Here is a 15,290-nt window from a genome sequence, read left to right as displayed (position 1 = left end):
ACACACACACCCAACACCTACCCACACACCCAACACCCACACATACCCAACACCCACCCACCCAACCAACACCCACACATCGACCAACACCCACACACCCACCCAACACCTACACCCACCCAACACCCAGCCATCACCCACACACCCACCCAACACCCACACACCCACCCAACACCCACACAAACCCAACACCCACACACCCACCCAATACCCACACCCACCCAACACACCCACACCCACCCAACACCCACCCAACACCCACAAACCCACCCAACACCCACACACCCACCCAACACCCAGAAACCCACCCAACACCCACAGACCCAGACAACACCCACACACCCACCAAACACCCAAATACCCACACACACACCCAACACCCACACCCACCGAACACCCACACAACCACCCAACACCCACATACCCACCAACACTCACACACCCACACACACACCCAACACCCACACAACCACCCAACACCCACACACACACCCAACACCCAAAACCACCCAACACCCACACACACCCAACACCCACCCAACACCCACACCCACCCAACACCCACACCCACACAACACCCACACACCCACCCAACATCCACCCACCCAACACCCACACAACACTCACACACACACCAAACACACACCAACACTCACGCACTCACACACCCATACACATCCAACATCCACCCAACCAACACGCACCCAACACTCACACACTCAACACCCACACATACCCAACATCCACACACCCACCAACACTCACACACTCACACACCCACACACACCCAACATCAACCCACCCAACACCTACAAACACCGAACATCCACACACCCGCCCACCATCCAAACACCCACCAACACTCACACACTCACACACCCACACACAGCCAACATCCACCCACACACCCACCAACACTCACACACGCACACATCCACACACACCCAACATCCACCCACCTAACACCCTCACACCCACCCAACACCCACCCACCCAACCAACACCCACACATCCATCAACACCCACACACCTACCCAACACCCACACACACACCCAACACCTACCCACACACCCAACACCCACACCCACCCAACACCCACCCACCCAACCAACACCCACACATCCACCAACACCCACACACCCACCCAACACCGACACCCAGCCAACACCCACACACCCACCCAACACCCACACATACCCAACACCCACACACCCACCCAACACCCACACCCACCCAACACACCCACACCCACCCAACACCCACCTGACAGCGACACATCCACCCAACACCCACCCAACACTCACACACCCACCCAACACCCACACACCCACCCAACACCCACACACCCAACCAACACCCACCCACACACCCAAAACAGACGCACCCACCCAACACCTACACACCCACGCAACACCCACACACCGACCCAACACCCACACACCCACCCAACACCCACACACCGCCCAACACCCACCCTACACCCACACACCCACCCAACACCCACACACCTACCCAACACCCACACACCCACCCAACACCCACACACCCGCCCAACACCCACACACCTACCCAACACCCACACACCCACCCAACACCCACACACCCACCCAACACCCACACACCCACAAACACCCACACACCTGCCCAACAGCCACACACCTACACCACACCCACACACCCACCAAACACCCACACACCCACCAAACACCCACACACAAGCCCAACACCCACACACCCACCCAACACACACACACAAACCAAACACCCACACACCCACCAAACACCCACACACCCACCCAACACCCACACACCCACCCGACACCCACACACCCAACCGACACCCATACACCCACCCAACACCCACCCACACACCCAAAGCTCACACACCCACCCAACACCCACCCACACAACCAAAACTCACACACCCACCCAACACCCACACACCCACCCAACACCCACACACCCGCCCAACACCTACACCCACACACCTACCCAACACCCACACACCCGCCCAACACCCACACACCTGCCCAACACCCACACCTACCCAACACCCACACACCCACCCAACACCCACACACCCACCCAACACCCACACAAACCCAACACCCACACACCCACCCAATACCCACACCCACCCAACACACCCACACCCACCCAACACCCACCCAACACCCACAAACCCACCCAACACCCACACACCCACCCAACACCCAGAAACCCACCCAACACCCACAGACCCAGACAACACCCACACACCCACCAAACACCCAAATACCCACACACACACCCAACACCCACACCCACCGAACACCCACACAACCACCCAACACCCACATACCCACCAACACTCACACACCCACACACACACCCAACACCCACACAACCACCCAACACCCACACACACACCCAACACCCAAAACCACCCAACACCCACACACACCCAACACCCACCCAACACCCACACCCACCCAACACCCACACCCACACAACACCCACACACCCACCCAACATCCACCCACCCAACACCCACACAACACTCACACACACACCAAACACACACCAACACTCACGCACTCACACACCCATACACATCCAACATCCACCCAACCAACACGCACCCAACACTCACACACTCAACACCCACACATACCCAACATCCACACACCCACCAACACTCACACACTCACACACCCACACACACCCAACATCAACCCACCCAACACCTACAAACACCGAACATCCACACACCCGCCCACCATCCAAACACCCACCAACACTCACACACTCACACACCCACACACAGCCAACATCCACCCACACACCCACCAACACTCACACACGCACACATCCACACACACCCAACATCCACCCACCTAACACCCTCACACCCACCCAACACCCACCCACCCAACCAACACCCACACATCCATCAACACCCACACACCTACCCAACACCCACACACACACCCAACACCTACCCACACACCCAACACCCACACCCACCCAACACCCACCCACCCAACCAACACCCACACATCCACCAACACCCACACACCCACCCAACACCGACACCCAGCCAACACCCACACACCCACCCAACACCCACACATACCCAACACCCACACACCCACCCAACACCCACACCCACCCAACACACCCACACCCACCCAACACCCACCTGACAGCGACACATCCACCCAACACCCACCCAACACTCACACACCCACCCAACACCCACACACCCACCCAACACCCACACACCCAACCAACACCCACCCACACACCCAAAACAGACGCACCCACCCAACACCTACACACCCACGCAACACCCACACACCGACCCAACACCCACACACCCACCCAACACCCACACACCGCCCAACACCCACCCTACACCCACACACCCACCCAACACCCACACACCTACCCAACACCCACACACCCACCCAACACCCACACACCCGCCCAACACCCACACACCTACCCAACACCCACACACCCACCCAACACCCACACACCCACCCAACACCCACACACCCACAAACACCCACACACCTGCCCAACAGCCACACACCTACACCACACCCACACACCCACCAAACACCCACACACCCACCAAACACCCACACACAAGCCCAACACCCACACACCCACCCAACACACACACACAAACCAAACACCCACACACCCACCAAACACCCACACACCCACCCAACACCCACACACCCACCCGACACCCACACACCCAACCGACACCCATACACCCACCCAACACCCACCCACACACCCAAAGCTCACACACCCACCCAACACCCACCCACACAACCAAAACTCACACACCCACCCAACACCCACACACCCACCCAACACCCACACACCCGCCCAACACCTACACCCACACACCTACCCAACACCCACACACCCGCCCAACACCCACACACCTGCCCAACACCCACACCTACCCAACACCCACACACCCACCAAACACCCGCACACCCACCCAACACCCACACACCCGCCCAACGCCACACCCACCCAACACCCACACACCCACCAAACACCCAACACCCACCCAACACCCACACACACACCCAACACCCACACACACCCAACACCCACCCACCAACACTCAGACACCCAACCAACACCCACACACCCACCCAACACCCACACCCACCCAACACCCACACACACCCAACACCCACCCACCAACACACACATTCACCCAACACCCTCACACCCACCCAATACCCACACGCACCCAACGCCCACCCACCCAACACCCGCCAACACTCACACCCACCCACACACCCACCAAACACCCACACATACCTAACTCCCACCCACCCAACACTCACACACCTACCCAACACCCACACACACACCCAACACACACACCCACCCAACACCCACACACCCACCCAACACCCACACACACCCAACACCCACCCACCCAACACACGCCAACACTCACACACCCACCCACACACCCACCAAACACCCACACATACCTAACACCCACCCACCCACCCAACACTCACACACCTACCCAACACCCACCCACTCACCCAACACCCACACACCCACCAACACTCAAACTCACCCAACACCCACACATACCCAACACCTACACACGCGCCCAACACCCACCGAACAGCCACACACCCACCCAACACCCACCCAACACCCACCCACCCAACCAACACACACACACACGCCCAACACCCACACACCCACCCAACACCCACACACCCACCCAACACCCACACACCCGCCCAACACCCACACCCACGCAACACCCACACACCTACCCAACACCCACATACCCGCCCAACACCCACACCCACCCAACACCCACACACCCGCCCAACACCCACACCCATGCAACACCCACACAACTACCCAACACCCACACACCCACCCAACACCCACACCAACCCAACACCCACACACCCACCAAACACCCGCACAACCACCCAACACACACCCAACATCCACACACCCACTAACACTCACACCCACCCAACACCCACCCAACACCCACACACCCACCCAACACCCACACACACCCAACACCCACCCACCAACACCCAACACCCACCCAACACCCACACACACCCAACACCCACCCACCCAACACCCACCAACACTCACACACCCACCCACCCACCCACCCAAAACTCACACACCTACCCAACACCCACACACACACCCACACACCACACCAACACTCAAACCCACCCAACACCCACACACACACCAACACTCACACCCACCCAACACCCACCCAGTCACCCAACACCCACACACCCACCAACACTCACACACACACCCACCAAACACCCACACATACCTAACACCCACACACCCACCCAACACTCACACACCTACCCAACACCCACACACACACCCAACACCCACACACCCACCAACACTCAAACCCACCCAACACCCACCAACTCACCCAACACCCACACACACACCAACACTCACACCCACCCAACACCCACCCAGTCACCCAACACCCACACACACCCAACACCTACCCACCCAACACCCGCCAACACTCATACACCCACCCACACACCCACACACCCACCAAACACGCACACATACGTAACACCCACCCACCCAACACTCATACACCTACCCAACACCATCCCACTCACCCAACACCCACACACCCACCAACACTCACACTCACCCAACACCCACACACACCCAACACCTACACACGCGCCCAACACCCACCGAACAGCCACACACCCACCCAACACCCACCCAACACCCACCCACCCAACCAACACACACACACGCCCAACACCCACACACCCACCCAACACCCACACACACACCCAAAACCCACACACCCGCCCAACACCCACACCCATGCAACACCCACACACCTACCCAACACCCACACACCCGCCCAACACCCATAACCACCCAACACCCACCCAACACCCACACACCCACCCAACACCCACACCAACCCAACACCCACACACCCACCAAACACCCGCACAACCACCCAGCACACACCCAACATCCACACACCCAACACCCACCCACCAACACCCACACACCCACCCAACACCCACACACACTCAACACCCACCCACCAACACTCACACACCCACCCAACACCCACCCAACACCCACACACACCCAACACCCACCCACCCAACACCCACCAACACTCACACACCCACCCACCAACCCACCCAACACTCACACACCTACCCAACACCCACACACACACCCAACACCCACACACCCACCAACACTCCAACCCACCCAACACCCACCCAGTCACCCGACACCCACACACACACCAACACTCACACCCACCCAACACACACCCAGTCACCCAACACCCACACACCAACCAACACTCACACACCCACGCACACACCCACCAAACATCCACACATACCTAACACCCACCCTCCCAACACTCACACACCTACCCAACACGCACACACCCACCCAACACACACACACCCGCCCAACACCCACACACCCACCAACACTCACACCCACCCAACACCCACACAGCCACCCAACACCCACCCACCCAACCAATACCCACACACCCACCCACCACCCACCCAACACCCACACACCCACCAACACTCACACCCACCCAACACCCACCCACTCACCCAATACCCACACACCCGCCAACACTCACACTCACCCAACACCCACACACACCCAACACCCACACACCCACCAACACTCACACACCTACCCAACACCCACATCCTCACCCAACACCCACACACCCACCAACACACACACACCTACCCAACACCCACACACCCATCCAACACCCACACACCCACTCAACACCCACACACCCACCCAACACCCACACACACCCAACCAATAACCACACACCCACCCACCACCCACCCAACACCCACACGCCCACCAACACTCACACCCACCCAACACCCACCCAATACCCACACACCCACCAACACTCACACTCACCCAACACCCACACACACCCAACACCTAAACACACACCCAACACCCACCGAACAGCCACACACTCACCCAACACCCACGGACCCACCCAACACCCACACACCCACCCAACGCCCACACACCCACCAACACACACACCTACCCAACACCCACACACCCGCCCAACACCCACAGACCCACCCAACACCCACACACCCACCCAACACCCACACATAACCAACACCCATCCACCCACCCAACACCCTCACACCCACTAATACTCACACACCCACCCAACACCCACACACCCGCCCAAAGCCCACAAACCCACCCCACACCCACCCAACACCCACACACCCGCCCAACAGCCACACACCCACCCAACACCCACACACCCACCCAACACCCACACCCACCCAACACCCACACACCCGCCTAACAACCACACACCCGCCCAACAGCCACACACCCGCCCAACAGCCACACACCCACCCAACACCTACACACCCACCCAACACCCACACACCCACCCAACACCCACACACCCGCCAAACACCCACACACCCACCCAACACCCACACCCCCCCACACACCCACCCAACACCCACACCCACCCAACACCCACACACCTGCCCAACACCCACACACCCACCCACACACCCACCCAACACCCACACACCCACCCAACACCCACACACCCACCCAACACCCACACACCCACCGAACACCCACCTCCACCCAACACCCACACACCCACCCAACACCCACACACCCACCCATCACCTACACACACCCAACACCCACTCAACATCCACCCCCCCAGCCACACGCACCCAGCACCCCACACCCAGCAACACCCACACTCACACCCACCCCTACCGAACATCCACACTGTCCAGGAGAGGTGATATACAGGTAGAGGGTATTAATTGATTAAGTACCTGGAGCACATATAAAGAGCGACGTGGCCTTACTAGACATTGCGAGGACTGAGGTGCATCATCAGCCCCGGGAATGATATTCCGGTTTGATTAGGTAAGTTTCCTTTGACGTGTTCTTTTAGGTACATTGTCCCACCAGGGGCTTTCACCCCTGTAATTGTGGTTTAACTTTTTGATTATTGTTTTCCCAAAAGTGTATAAAGAGACATTTGACCTCTGCGAGCGGTGGGCTCCGTGGGGGACTGGGGTGCATCATCACCCCCAGGAATAATATTTTGGTTTAGTTAGTTAGCTTCTTTTGATATTTTGTTTAGTTACAGTGCAGAACCGGGCACTGTCACCCCTGTCATTTCTGTTTAATTTATTAATATTTTTGTTCTGTTTAAAAGAATATAAAGAGAGACTTGGCCTTATGTGGCCAGTGGGCATCACAGGGGTTGGGGAGGGCATGATATTTTGATGTGATTTTATTAGTTTTCTTTCAAAATTGATTTTTGTTTGGTACAGTGCCAGGCTGTCATTAATTTGATTTATTGATTTTTTTTAAATTAAAGTGAAGATACTGGAAAGAGATACTTATCTTCAGTCCCGGAAACATTTACATTTAAATTATTGAAGTTTACTTTAAAGTTGTGTCTTTTGTTACAGTGTCCCTTTAAGCGGCTGTTAAATTGTTAACTATTTTATTAGTCTCCTCAAAGGGGTATAAAGAGAGACTTGTGATGTTCCCACACCAGCGCGGACTCCCTGCATGGGGCGGTTCATTAGTTAATAGGGTTAATTGTTTGTCATTTGCCCAAAAGAGAAGCTTCTGGGACACTGAGTGCGCGATCCTTTGGGATCTACTCGGCTCGCAACGCCTCGCGAGATTTAACCACAATGGGTGGGGTCATGTTTTGGCAAATCTGCATATTAGAGCGAGGTAGTAAGGCTTTCTTTAATGTGCAGATACTCTGAGGCTTTATGATTCAATCCCTTCGCCTCAGAGGTCTTGGGTGAGTGACATTTGGACATAATGGGGACCAGACAAATGGCACTCACAGGGGTCTCCAAGTGGATCGGAGACCCCCAGCTGCGTGCCCTTTGGGAAGGGTTGTGCCAGTCTGGCACCCTTGCAGTGCCACCTGGGTGCCTAGGTGGCACTGGCAGGGAACTGCCAGGGTGCCAAGCTAGCATTTGCGTGTGCGATCGGCCCAGGGTTGCCCAGTGTGGGTGTTGGATGGGGGGGAGGACCCTCCCATATTGCGCTGGGGTGGGTGTTGGGGATTCTTTTGGGGGCCTTGGAGATCGGACGCCATTTAAAAATGGCATCCCGATCTCTTACTGCAACAGGAAGTTCTGGCGAGCAGACCTCCACATTGTAAAAAAAACTGGGTTATGTGCGGCATTGACCACGCAATCCCCTTTCAGGCTCCTTATTCAACACGGGTCGCAAACAAACTTATTCAAGCTGCAGAGAATTTCAGGATGGGTTGAGAAGAGACAAGGTTGAAAGAACCTCAAGCTTTCGTGTGCATTCTGATGGAGCTTAAGCAGACTAAATCCCTCAGTTTACCAGTGCGAAAGATTATCTTGCAGAATTATCTGCAGCCAATTGATCTGAACCCTCCCCGCCAGTATCTATAGATTGCAGGCATGCTAGGGGAAAGTCTCTCGGCAAATTATCAAATTCGGCTGCAAACGTTATTCTGCATCCCCTCCTCACTAACCCACCCTCTGTGGACTGAAAGATCTTCTTGGTAGCACACATTTCCATTTCCCTGCAGAAATAAAATTCCTGGAAGCAGGAATTTACCAGAGCGCAGACTTAATAAAGCAGTTTACGCTTTGTTGAAATGGAAAAGCTCAAGTTCAGATGAGCTTAGCGGTGGGATTTGTATTCATTCTAAGCCACTGTACATATTCATCATGAATGCCTGCATGAAAAATGACCGAGCGGGAGCTATTTTTAAAATGATTGTCTACGCAGAATATTCATGTAACTATTTATACTACTTTATTGGACAGCTTCTTCTGTTACAGAAGATAGAAATGTGATATTGTAGACCCTTTGCATTTTTGGCACAAACTGAAAACATTTTTCCTCTTTTGTTGATGGATGTCACAATATTTGTACAAAGAAATGTTTTGCCTCTTTATCATGTCTTGTTATTGAAATTTGAGAATAACGTGCCACCATGTTAAGTGCAATAATCTTGACTATAAATCACTGGTACAGTAATCATGTTTTTTAAAGAATTCTCATCGTATTTGTAGTCTATCGCCAGAGGACATTTGTGAAAGGAAAGATGGCTGCTAGGCGTGCATGTTTATTAAAAAAATAAAACAAAGATCTATCGTTATTCGTGCAAACTACATATGTCAAAAGATTAATTGCGTGATATGGAAGGAAATTTAATTACTGGTGCTACTGATGCCCAGGAGATCTCCGATGCGGTTTCTCCCGATGTGAACCTGGTGATCATATGACACTGGCAATGTTTCATTCTGGGTTTATTTCTATCTACCTTTCCTTTTTATAGAGGCAGTGTTTTCATAAGTGGAAGGAAACTGGTATCAGATGTAAGTGTTAATGAATTGCGAGGGAATTTATTGTAAATGCTTAATTAATCAGATTCATTTCATAGGAGTATAGGATCTGCTGGACAAAATAAAAAGATCAAGGTTCATTTTCTTCTACCAGCCTGGTAGTTGCCCACCACATTGGCCGTCGACAGGACCTTCTGGCGCCACCGCTGTCAATGGAATTTCCCATTGAATCTACACACACTACAGCACCGCGCCCCCCCCACCCCCCGCCCTGCTCCACGTTCGCAGTTGGCGGGACAGCCGGAAAGTTACCCCCCCCCCCCCCCAACAATAAGTGAGTTGCTCACTGATCATAGCAATCAAAATGTGTCAATTAGGCTCCAGCTGACCCAAGCATGATACAAGGAAACTTGTTCCCGAGTTACTCATTGCTCTGAACAATGCTACCACCCGTCATGACTCAAATTTACACAAAAGATGTATCCGAAAATGTTCTTGGAGGTGGAGTTGATAACTGACCATGCTGGTTTACGGATCCATTTCACTCAAATTGAGCAATTATGTGGGAGCCTAATTTTCACAATTGTGGGTAGAATTACAGGGATGGTGAGCTGTAATAATTAATAGGTGAATGGGTGTGTTTCCCGCCCGAGGCTCTGCCCGCCCAACTGTAAAATTGTACCTGAGATTGAGCGGGCGGGTTTCCGGGGGGAATCCCATCCATTCAATTTTACCCTCCCCCTCTGCCGCCTTAGAACCCGCCTTGGGGAAGGGGGGGGAAGCATAAAATTCTGCCCTTGGACTTCTCCCGAACAATAGTAGAAACAGAAAAAGAAACTGAACATTGGATTGGATTGGATTTGTTTATTGTCACGAGTACCAAGGTACAGTGAAAAGTATTTTTCTTCGAGCAGCTCAACAAATCATTTAGTACATGAAAAGAAAAAAAAAGAAAATACATAATAGGGCAGCACAAGGTATACAATGTAACTACATAACACCGGCATCGGATGAAGCATACAGGGTGTCGTGTTAATCAGGTCAGTCCATAAGAGGGTCATTTAGGAGTCTGGTAACAGCGGGGAAGAAGCTGTTTTTGAGTCTGTTTGTGCGTGTTCTCAGACTTCTGTATCTCCTGCCCGATGGAAGAAGTTGGAAAAGTGAGTAAGCTGGGTGGGAGGAGTCTTTGATTATGCTGCCCGCTTTCCCCAGGCAGCGGGAGGTGTAGATGGAGTCAATGGATGGGAGGCAGGTTTGTGTGATGGACTGAGCAGTGTTCACAACTCTCTGAAGTTCCTTGCAGTCTTGGGACAAGCAGTTGCCATACCAGGCTGTGATGCAGCCAGATAGGATGCTTTCTGTGGTGCATCTGTAAAGGTTGGTAAGTGTCGGTGTGGACATGCCGAATTTCCTTAGTTTCCTGAGGAAGTATAGGCGCTGTTGTGCGTTCTTGGTGGTCGCGTCGGCGGATCAGGTGGATCAGGACAAATCTTTGGTGTTGTGCACTCCTAGGAATTTGAAGCTGTTAACCATCTCCACCTCAGCCCCGTTGCTGCTGACAGGGGTGTGTACAGTTCTTTGCTTCCTGAAGTCAATGACCAGCTCTTTAGTTTTGCTGGCATTGAGGGATAGATTGTTGTCGCTGCACCACTCCACTAGGTTCTCTATCTCCCTCCTTTATCCTGACTCGTTGTTATTTGAGATCCGGCCCACTATTGTCGTATCGTCAGCAAACTTGTAGATGGAGTTGGAACCAAATTTTGCCACGCAGTCGTATGTGTACAGGGAGTAGGGGACTAAGTATGCAGTCTTGCGGGGCCCCGGTATTGAGGACTATTGTGGAGGAGATGTTATTGTTTATTCTTACTGATTGTGGTCTGTGGGTCAGAAAGTCGAGGATCCTGTTGCAGTGTGAGGAGCCAAGTCCTAGGTTTTGGAGCTTTGATATGAGCTTGGTAGAATTATTGTCTTGAAGGTAGAGCAATAAATAGGAGTCTGATGTAGGAGTCCTTGTTGTTAAGATGCTCCAGGGATGAGTGTAGGGCCAGTGAGTTAGCGTCTGCTGTGGACCCGTTGTGGCAGTATGCGAATTGCAGTGGATTAAGGCTTTCTGGGAGTATGGAGTTGATGCGCTTCATAACCAACCTCTCAAAGCACTTCATTACAATTGATGTCAGGGCCACTGGATGGTAGTCATTGAGGCAAGTTGCCTGGTTCTTCTTTGGCACCGGTATGATGGTGGTCTTCTTGAAGCAGGTTGGGACCGCGGAGTGGAGTAGGGACAGGTTAAAGATGTCCGCGAACACATCTGCCAGCTGGTCCGCGCAGGCTCGGAGTGCACGACCAGGGGTCGCATCGAGATCCCATCCGAACATCTCTCCACATACACCGCAGCCTGAATTACTGTGAAACTGGGAATCAACTGTGAACTGGAGTATGTATCAAAGTTTATCTGACATGGGGACGATGGATTGTGCCTATCTGCTGTCCATAACTACCTTTGTCATTTTGGGAGCTATTCAGGAGACATCTCTTTAATTTGGAATCAATAGTTACTCCTGTGAGACTTATCTTCATCAGTCCATCAAACTTCAAGCAAATAGTTACTAGATGTAACTGAAGATCTGGGTTTTAGCAACCTAAAACCCACCAATCTCACTGAATCTCTTGGTGTTATTCCAACTATCCAGAACATGAGGCTGGGATTACAAACTGACTCACTGGGCTGCCTCATTTAGAAGAAAACATCACCCACCTTACTCCTGCAAACAGCTGATGGCGAAGAGCTGCTCAGTAAACATGATCTGCAGGGTCACCAGAAGCAGCATACGGACGAAGAAGGATCCTAGTGTTGTCGTTCTCTGACACATTACCAGACTGCATCAGGTGAAAGGAAAGGCTGTGACTCGTGGAGAAAATGCATTAATTGACTGCCAGCAGCTCCTCAAAAAACAATAATGAAAAGCAATGGGACCTTTTCTTCAAAAACAATGAAGAGCAAAGCTTAAATAATTCTGGTATTCGTAATGTTGCTAACTTTGCCTCAGTTTAATTGCTCTGTTTTATCACCTTTGCTCTTGAGTCGCCAGGTATCTTTATGATACCGCCACGTGGTTCAAGTCCGAGTAATGATCAATAATCCAATACACCGCTTAGTAAGATTTAAATCAAAGCACATTTATTATACACAGTAATCACTACTCATGCATAAATTCTACGTCTAAGCTACTTCTTACAACTAACAGGCCTATACCTAACTTGGAACTGGCCCACCAGGTCAGGGAAACAAATGGCCTTTCGTTCGGGTTCTGAGCCTGCGGGATTCGAAGTTGGTACAGATTGGTAGCTAGGAGCGCCTATCTCGTAGCGAGGTTTGAAGTAAGACTTATAGTTTTTGAGCGTCTGTTGAAGAGTTAAGAGAGCTGGAAGCGGTTGAAGAGAGGTGGAAGAGCTGGGGAAGAGCTGGAAGAGAGCGACTTGAACTTGGGGCTCAATTCTTATAGTCCCCAGGGGCTTCCCGCCTTTTGGGGCGGACCCTGTACCTGGTCCTAAGTGATTGGAATTTGTCCCAATCACTTGGTTTGATTTTCTCCAATGCTGGAGCGGTTCCCTGATCGATGGGCAGTCTGGAGGTGGTCGTTCACCTCCTTTTGTGTAGGCTTCTGCTGGCGCCAAAGAATCTGGTTTTGCTTTGTGTCTCTAAATGTTACTCATTGTTCCCGGGGATTGCTCATTAGTATGCAGATGGCTGGTGTTTTGTTATGCTGATGGTTGCTGGTATCGATAGTGTCTGGCCTTTCCAGAGGTAAATACACAGTCAACCTGCAGCTGCTCATTTGTGTCCTGTTGGCTGACTTTCCCATCAGCCTTTGCCGTTCGCCATTTAAAATCGGGAGTTAGGCATTTTAAGTGGCTACAGTTAAGGTGCTGTGTAAACACAGGGGGTGAGATTGTGCAATAATGGGGCTATGTCCCCACGCCGTTGTGAAAACCGACGCCAACCACTCCGGCGTCAACGGCCCTCGAAAGTGAGGAATTCACCAGTTTCTCGGGGCTAGGTTGACGCTGGAGTGGTTCCCGCAGCGCCAGCCGGCACGAGTTCGTGCATGCGCGGACCGACCGCCATATTTATGCGCATGCGTGGGGGTTCCAGTCTCGGCGCCGGCCCCCGGGGCAATATGGCGGAGCCCTACAGGGGCCCGGGCGGAGGAAAGAAGGCCCCCACGGAACGAGCCCGCCCGCAGACGGTAGGCCCCGATCGCGGGCCAGGCCACTGTGGGGGACCCCCCCCTCACCCCCCCCCTCACCCCCCCCTCACCCCCCCCTCACCCCCCCCCCCCCCGGGGTCGGATTCCCCCCACCCAGGACCACCCCCGCACACTTATCTGCCTGGTCCCGCCGTGTGTGAGGTAAGTAATTCACGCTGGCGGGACTGGGCAAAACGTGACCACCGAGGCCCGGAGAATCGCCGGATGGGCCGCTGTCAATGGCCCCCGACCGGCGTGGCGGGATTCCCGCCGGCCCCCGAAAAATGGCGCCAGTGAATAGGGAAGCCAGCGTCGGGGCGGCGGGGCGGGATTCGCTGCTGTTGTTGTACAAAATCAGAGAAAACATTCAGAGACTGAGGGGGAAACAAAGACACAATGATGGAGTACACCCTGGGCTATGGAAGACTGATAGACTTGGAGAAACTGGAGATCTACGCGCCACCTCTCCACATTAAAGGCCAATCTTATCACAAAGATTGGGAAAAGGAAATGGATCATAACATCCATATGCCCAGGGGGCTGGCAATTGGCCCAACCTGGCTGATGCTCCACTGGTACCATCCCTGTGTAATG

This window comes from Scyliorhinus torazame, chromosome 17 (genome assembly GCF_047496885.1).
Source record: "Scyliorhinus torazame isolate Kashiwa2021f chromosome 17, sScyTor2.1, whole genome shotgun sequence".
Lineage (NCBI taxonomy): Eukaryota > Metazoa > Chordata > Chondrichthyes > Carcharhiniformes > Scyliorhinidae > Scyliorhinus > Scyliorhinus torazame.
Note: the sequence above shows the minus strand (reverse complement) of the source record.